Source organism: Mobula birostris, chromosome 8 (assembly GCF_030028105.1).
Source record: "Mobula birostris isolate sMobBir1 chromosome 8, sMobBir1.hap1, whole genome shotgun sequence".
Taxonomy (NCBI): Eukaryota; Metazoa; Chordata; class Chondrichthyes; order Myliobatiformes; family Myliobatidae; genus Mobula; species Mobula birostris.
This window is the reverse complement of record NC_092377.1, coordinates 102955512-102962633: the sequence shown is the minus strand read 5'-3', so window position 1 is coordinate 102962633 and position 7122 is coordinate 102955512. Positions and strand designations below refer to the sequence as shown.

Sequence of the window (7122 nt, the reverse complement as noted above, 5' to 3'; positions counted from 1 at the left end):
TCTCCTTACAACTCTAGCCCTCCAGTCCCGACAACATCCTTGTAAATCTTTCTCGCCAATGTCCACTGAGATGATTCAACTGATTGCAATAAATTATTCATCATTGCAAAGTATTTGGTCATCATGAGAAGCCAATAACATTTAGGAAACTGGGAATGAAAAAGGAAGTTGGAAAAATGGTCTTTTGCCAAAAGGGAAATAAGTCAGTTGAAAACGAGGAGTATTGGTTTTATCAAGCAGAGTAAATAGATCCAAACACAATTATTATTTATTATGTGCTTTTTGTATACAGGTTAGCATAGTGGTTAGTGCAGATTGCCTTACAGTGCTAGTGATCACTGATTGGGGTTTTATTTTCTGCCGCTGTCTGTAAAGAGTTTTTACATTCACCCCATGACCACATAGGTTTCCTCGAGGTGCTCTGGTTTCCTCCCACTTTCCAAACACATACGGTTATTGTTAGGGTTAATAAGTTGGGGGCATGCTATGTTGGCATTGGATGCATGGCGATACTTGCAAACTGGGCTGCCTGCTGCGCAATCCTCGCTGATTTGATTTGATGCAAATGATGCATTTCACTGTTCCAGTGTTTCAATGTACGTGACAAATAAAGATAGTCTTTAACATTTATAATTAATCACTTTAATTTAATATTGAAAATTAATCATAAAGAAATAATCTGGAAAACACTGCCTGAGTAGAAGGCAGAATCAGATACAATCATTACGTTGAAGAGATATTTAAGTAGACTATTTGCTGTTACGGTGTCAGCAACCATTGTTCATTTCCCACCACTGTCTGCGAGGAGTTTGTACATTCTCGCCATGACCACCTGTCTTTCTTCTGTGTGTTCCGGTATGCTTTCACATTCCAAAGATCTACGGGTCAGTAGGTTAATTACATGGGTGTAATTGGGTCGCACAGGTTTAGTTGGCTGGAAGGCTTGTAACCATGCTGTATCTCTAAATAAAATAAAAACAGAATAAATATTTTTGAAAGAAATGTTTCCCAATCCTAATTTTACTTTTGGTTTTGCATTAGAACATGCGAATACTAGAAATAGGAGCAAGAGGTCATTCAGTCAGATCATGGCTGGTCTTTTATTTCAGCACCACTTTCTTGCACTAACCACATACTCTGTAATTACCCTAATATTACCAGCATGATGTCATGAAATTTATTGTCTGTGTGGCAGTAATGCAATGCAATACATAATAATAGAAAAAAACGTGAATTACAGTAACTATATATATTAGTTAAATTAAATAAGCAGTGCAAAAATAGAAATAAAGATAGTGAGGTAGTGTTCATGGATTCAATGTCTATTCTGAAATCAGATGACAGAAGGGAAGAAGCTGTTCCTGAATCATTGAGTGTGTAGCTTCAGGCTTCTATACCTCCTCTCTGATGGTAGCAATGAGAACAAGGCATGACCTGGGTGATGGGGTTCCTTAATGACAGATGCTGCCTTTTTGAGGGATCATTCCTTGAAGATATCCTCGATACTATGGAGGCTGGTGCCCATGATGGAGCTAACTAAGTTTGCAACACCCTGCAGCTTATTTCGATCCTGTCCAGTAGCATCTCCCCGTGCCCCGATACCAGACGGTGATGCAGCCAGTTAGAATGCTCTCGATGGTACATCTGTAGAAATTTGTGAGTATCTTTGGTGACATACCAAATCCCCTCAAACTCCTAATGAAGTACAGCTGCTATTGTGCCTTCTTTGTAGCTGGGTCAATAAGTTGGGTCCAGGGTAGATTCTCAGAGATATTGACACCCAGGAACTTGAAATTGGTCTCTCTTCTGATTCCTGGATGAGGACTGGTTATGCTCCCTTGCCTTACCCTTTTCTGAAGTCCACAGTCAGTTCTTTGGTCTACTGAAGTTGAGTGCAAGGTTGCCTAAAATCAGTTTATTATTATTTGTAGCCTTTGTCCACACTGATACCCTTTTGAGTTGTTAGAATCGCAACTTCTGTATCAAAATTGTACAGACATTTCCCCCTCATTAGCCAAAAACAAAGGTCATCAAAGAAATTGCTAAGTATGACAGTTCCAGACTGAAAAGTCTGAATTATAATCCTTCTGCGAAGTTAAGGAACTGATCTGCTGTCAAGGCCTGAAGAACACTTGTAAGTTCCCTGAACTTCAACTGTGATTTCTAACACCATGTAGACTTCTCAAATGAATTACTGTCACAAAATTCACTTGAGGGCATCTGGTATCTTTATGTAATATGTGAGATACACAGTGGCATGCAAAAGTTTGGGCACCCCTAGTCAAAATTTCTGTTACTGTGAATAGCTAAGTGAGTAAAAGATAACCTGATTTCCAGAAGGCATAAAGTTAAAGATGACACATTTCTTTAATATTTTAAGCAAAGTACTTTTTTATTTCCATCTTTCACAGTTTCAAAATAACAAAAAAGGAAAAAGGGCCCAAAGCAAATGTTTGGGCACCGTGCATGGTCAGTACTTAGTAACACCCCTTTTGGCAAGTATCACAGCTTGTAAACACTTTCTGTAGTCAGCTAAGAGTCTTTTAATTCTTGTTTGGGGGATTTTCACCCATTCTTCCTTGCAAAAGGCTTCTAGCTCTGTGAGACTCTTGGGCTGTCTTGCATGCACTGCTCTTTTGAGGTCTATCCACAGATTTTCGATGATGTTTAGGTCGGGGGACTGGGAGGGCCATGGCAAAACCTTCAGCTTGCGCCTCTTGAGGTAGTCCATTGTGTGTTTAGGATCATTATCCTGTTGTAGAAACCATCCTCTTTTCATCTTCAGCTTTTTTACAGACGGTGTGATGTTTGCTTCCAGAATTTGCGGGTATTTATTTGAATTCATTCTTCCCTCTACCAGTAAATGTTCCCCGTGCCACTGGCTGCAACACAAGCCCAAAGCATGATCGATCCACCCCCGTGCTTAACAATTGGAGAGGTGTTCTTTTCATGAAATTCTGCACCCTTTTTTTTTCCCAAACATACCTTTGCTCATTGCAGCCAAAAAGTTCTATTTTAACTTCATCAGTCCATAGGACTTGTTTCCAAAATGCATCAGGCTTGTCTAGATGTCCCTTTGCAAACTTCTGATGCTGAATTTTGTGGTGAGGATGCAGGAAAGGTTTTCTTCCGATGACTTTTCCATGCAGGTCATATTTGTGCAGGTGTCGCTGCACAGTAGAACAATGCACCACCACCCCAGAGTCTGTTAAATCTTCCTGAAGGTCTTTTGCAGTCAAACGGGGGTTTTGATTTGCCTTTCTTGCAATCCTACGAGCAGTTCTCTCGGAAAGTTTTCTTGGTCTTCCAGAGCTCAACTTGTCCTCCACCATTCCTGTTAACTGCCATTTCTTAATTACATTATGAACTGAGGAAACAGCTACCTGAACATGTTTTGCTATCTTCTTATAGCCTTCTCCTGCTTTGTGGGCATCATTTATTTTAATTTTCAGAGTGTTAGGCTTAGAGGAGCCCATGGCTGCTGATTGTTGGGACAATGTTTGACGAGTCAGGGTATTTATAAAGCTTTGAAATTTGCATCACCTGGCCTTTCCTAATGATGACTGTGAACAAGCCATAGCCCTAACAAGCTGAGACCTTGGTAAAAGTTATTTGAGAGCTCAAATCTCTTGGGGTGCCCAAACTGTTGCATGGTGCTCCTTTCCTTTTTTCACTCTAAAATTGTACAAAACAAAAATAATACACTAATCTTGCTTAAAATGTTGAAAAGAATGTTTCATCTTTAACTTTATGACTTTTGGAGATCAGTTCATCTTCTATTCACTTAACTATTCACAGTAACAGAAATTTTGACCAGGTGTGCCCAAACTTTTGCATACCACTGTAATTCTCTAAATTGGGAGACAAGTAAAAATTTTGATTCTCTATAAAAAAATCTTATTTAAACCAGTGCAAGCATCTTATGGATGTTTTTCCATTCACAAATACTGCTGTGAATGAAGAACTGACCAGTATGATACTTAACCACAGCTAGTTCCCATTTGCATCTGTTCTTTTTAACAGGATTCAATACACAGTACATACAACGATTTAGTGTGCACATGTACCCTCTTTGCTGATTCAGATACTTGTACAGAAAGACATTATTGTGGTTTAACTGAAAAGCATAATTTCCTCTCACTGCGTGCAGAGTACCATGTGATGACATTCTGTGGCTGTCCACAAATTTTAGCAATTTCCTAAAAATATGGAAAAGTGAAATGAATTGCTCTTTATGAATAAATTCCATAAAGTTTTTCAAATACTGGCAGAGTAACATCAATGTGGAACAGTCGTGAATAGACTCTGAAAAAATAGCTGATATTTAAACTAATACTGCAACCAAGGGTGGAAGAGGTAAAGGGATCGCTCCTTCTACTTGTCTGCCAACAGATTGACTTGATTTTGAACATTTTCCAACAAATTTCCGTGTTTTTGTTTGAAGAAGGGTAGTAGTGTTTGAAAAGTGAGCACGGTGTGTATACTGTTTGTGTGTGTGTGAGAGAGAGAGAGAAAATGGCAGTGTTTATATTAAAGGTCACTATGACATAGCTGGTGAGATGAAGACATTTCTTGGCACGTTGCTCCAGAACCATGCAATTTCACTCTCTCTTGTGACAGTTCTAGCCTTGTCCTGTCAGCTTAGACCAACAGATAGTAGAGAACTCCTTGATTTTCCCCAGAGGGACTGATTATGATATATGTCAGGTTTGAGTTTGAGTGTGAAAAGTGTGGTGGTGCTGATGGGGAGGAGGTGTTCCTGAGAACTGCAGTAATGTCTGGCTGTTGTGAGATGCATATGCAAGATTAGGAACTGCTGTGTGCTTTTTCTTGCAGAAACCTGGCTCCAGGACATCGTCCATACACCATTAATCTACAGGTTGTGATACTCAGGGACTTGGGCTGTATTATTTTTTTTGTAATAGTATGTTTTCCTGCTATCATAATTATTGTGCTATATGTGCTGTGTCTGACATGGTACTGTGTTTTACACCTTGGCCATATAAGAACGCTGTTTCCTTATCTGTATTCATGTGTATGGTTGAAAGACAATTGAACCTGAACTTGATAGACTTCTCTAACTATAAGGCAACACCACATTGGCAAGTGTATTGATCAGATGGATGGAAACTCTTGATGGAAACCTTTCTAATTCTAATGCACACTTTTATTGATTTTTGCAATCTGTGGCACAAAACTTGTGTTAACACTATGCACACAATGTTTTTTCACAACAGAGCAAGGAAAATTCAGTTTCTAGCCAGAGGTCATTGCATTCAGCTACTACCCTTGACGATCAGTGTGGGTTGTTAGAGTGGTTTTACTAATACCATTTGTGTGTGTAAAAGATCACCTACGTCATACAACACAGCATATTATATATAATAATATAATATGCTGTGTTGTATGACGTAGGCGATCATGATCCTATGGCCATGATTGTTCTTGGCAATCTTTTCTAAGAAGTGGTTTGCCATTGCCTTTTTCCAGGCAGTGTATTTACAAGATGGGTGATCCCAGCCATTATCAATAGTCTTCAGAGATTGTCTGCCTATCGTCGTGTTCACATAACCAGGACGTGTGATATGCACTAGCTGCTCATCCAACCATCCACCACCTGCTCCCATGGCTTCTCATAACCCTGTTCCGGGGGCTAAACAGGTGCTCCACCTTGCCCAAGGGTGACCTGCAGGCTAGCAGAGGAGAGCAGTGCCTTACACCTTAAGTGGTAGAAACGTATCTCCACTCTGCCACCCCAGACACTAACCATGTCTAAATGTACAAAAGCTACATCTTTGTAGCACTTGATCTACATCTCAGCACAATCTCCATGGAAACACTTGCTATAAAATGTATTTATTGTTGTCTATGTGTAAATGTTGTGTTTCTTTATACTTTATACTTTATAGTCGCCAAACACTTGATACTAGAACGTACAATCATCACAGTGATATTTGATTCTGCACTTCCGGCCTTGGAGTACAAATTGACAGTAAATATTAAAAATTTAAATTATAAATTATAAATAGAAAATATAAAAATGGAAAGTAAGATAGTGCAAAAAAACCGAGAGGCAGGTCCGGATATTTGGAGGGTACGGCCCAGATCCGGGTCAGGATCCGTTCAGTTGGAAAGAAGCTGTTCCCAAATCTGGCCGTACGAGTCTTCAAGCTCCTGAGCCTTCTCCTGGAGGGAAGAGGGACGAAAAGTCTGTTGGCTGGGTGGGTCGTGTCTTTGATTATCCTGGTAGCGCTGCTCCGACAGCTTGCGGTGTAAAGTGAGTCCAAGGACGGAAGATTGGTTTGTGTGATGTGCTGCGCCATGTTCACGATCTTCTGCAACTTCTTTCAGTCTTGGACAGGACAACTTCCATACCAGGTTGTGATGCACCCTAGAAGAATGCTTTCTACGGTGCATCTATAAAAATTAGTGAGGGTTTTAGGGGACAGGCCAAATTTCTTTAGTTTTCTCAGGAAGTAAAGGCGCTGGTGGGCCTTCTTGGCAGTGGACTCTGCTTGGTTGGACCAAGTCAGGTCATTTGTGATATTGACCCCGACGAACTTAAAGCTTTTGACCTGTTCCACTTGCGCACCAGCGATGTAAATTGGGTCGTGCGATCCGCTACTCCTTCTGAAGTCAACAACCAATTCCTTCGTCTTGCTGACGTTGAAGGATAGGTTATTGTCTTCGCACCATGCCACCAGGTTCTTAATTTCCTCTCTGTACTCATCATCTTTACCCGAGATGTGACCTACAATTATTGTGTCATCAGCAAACTTTTATATTGAGTTCGATGGAAACTTGGCTACACAATCATGGGTGTACAGTGAGTACAGCAGGGGGCTGAGTACACAGCCCTGTGGGCACCGGTGCTCGGAGTGATTGTAGAGGAGATCTTGTCCCCTATTTTTACAGCCTAGGTCCTGTCTGTGAGGAAGTTGAAGATCCAGCTGCAGATCTGAGTGCAAAGGCCCAGGTTCCGGAGCTTAGGAATCAATTTATTTGGCATGATGGTATTAAAGGCAGAGCTATAGTCAATGAGAAGGAGCCTTACGTATGTGTCTTTATTCTCCAGGTATTCTGAGGAGGAATGTAGGGCCAGAGAGATGGCATCTGCCGTTG

General features: G+C 40.6%; 1 long non-coding RNA gene across 1 annotated transcript in view; it reads right to left on the bottom strand.

Annotated features, from left to right (window-relative positions):
* Positions 1-641: 641 nt before the first annotated feature.
* The window catches only part of LOC140202268 (uncharacterized), a 49662-nt gene continuing 43181 nt past the window's right edge, over positions 642-7122 (bottom strand). The window contains exon 3 of the long non-coding RNA XR_011887055.1: positions 642-962. This is a non-coding gene — a long non-coding RNA (uncharacterized lncRNA). The remainder of the gene's footprint in view (positions 963-7122) is intronic.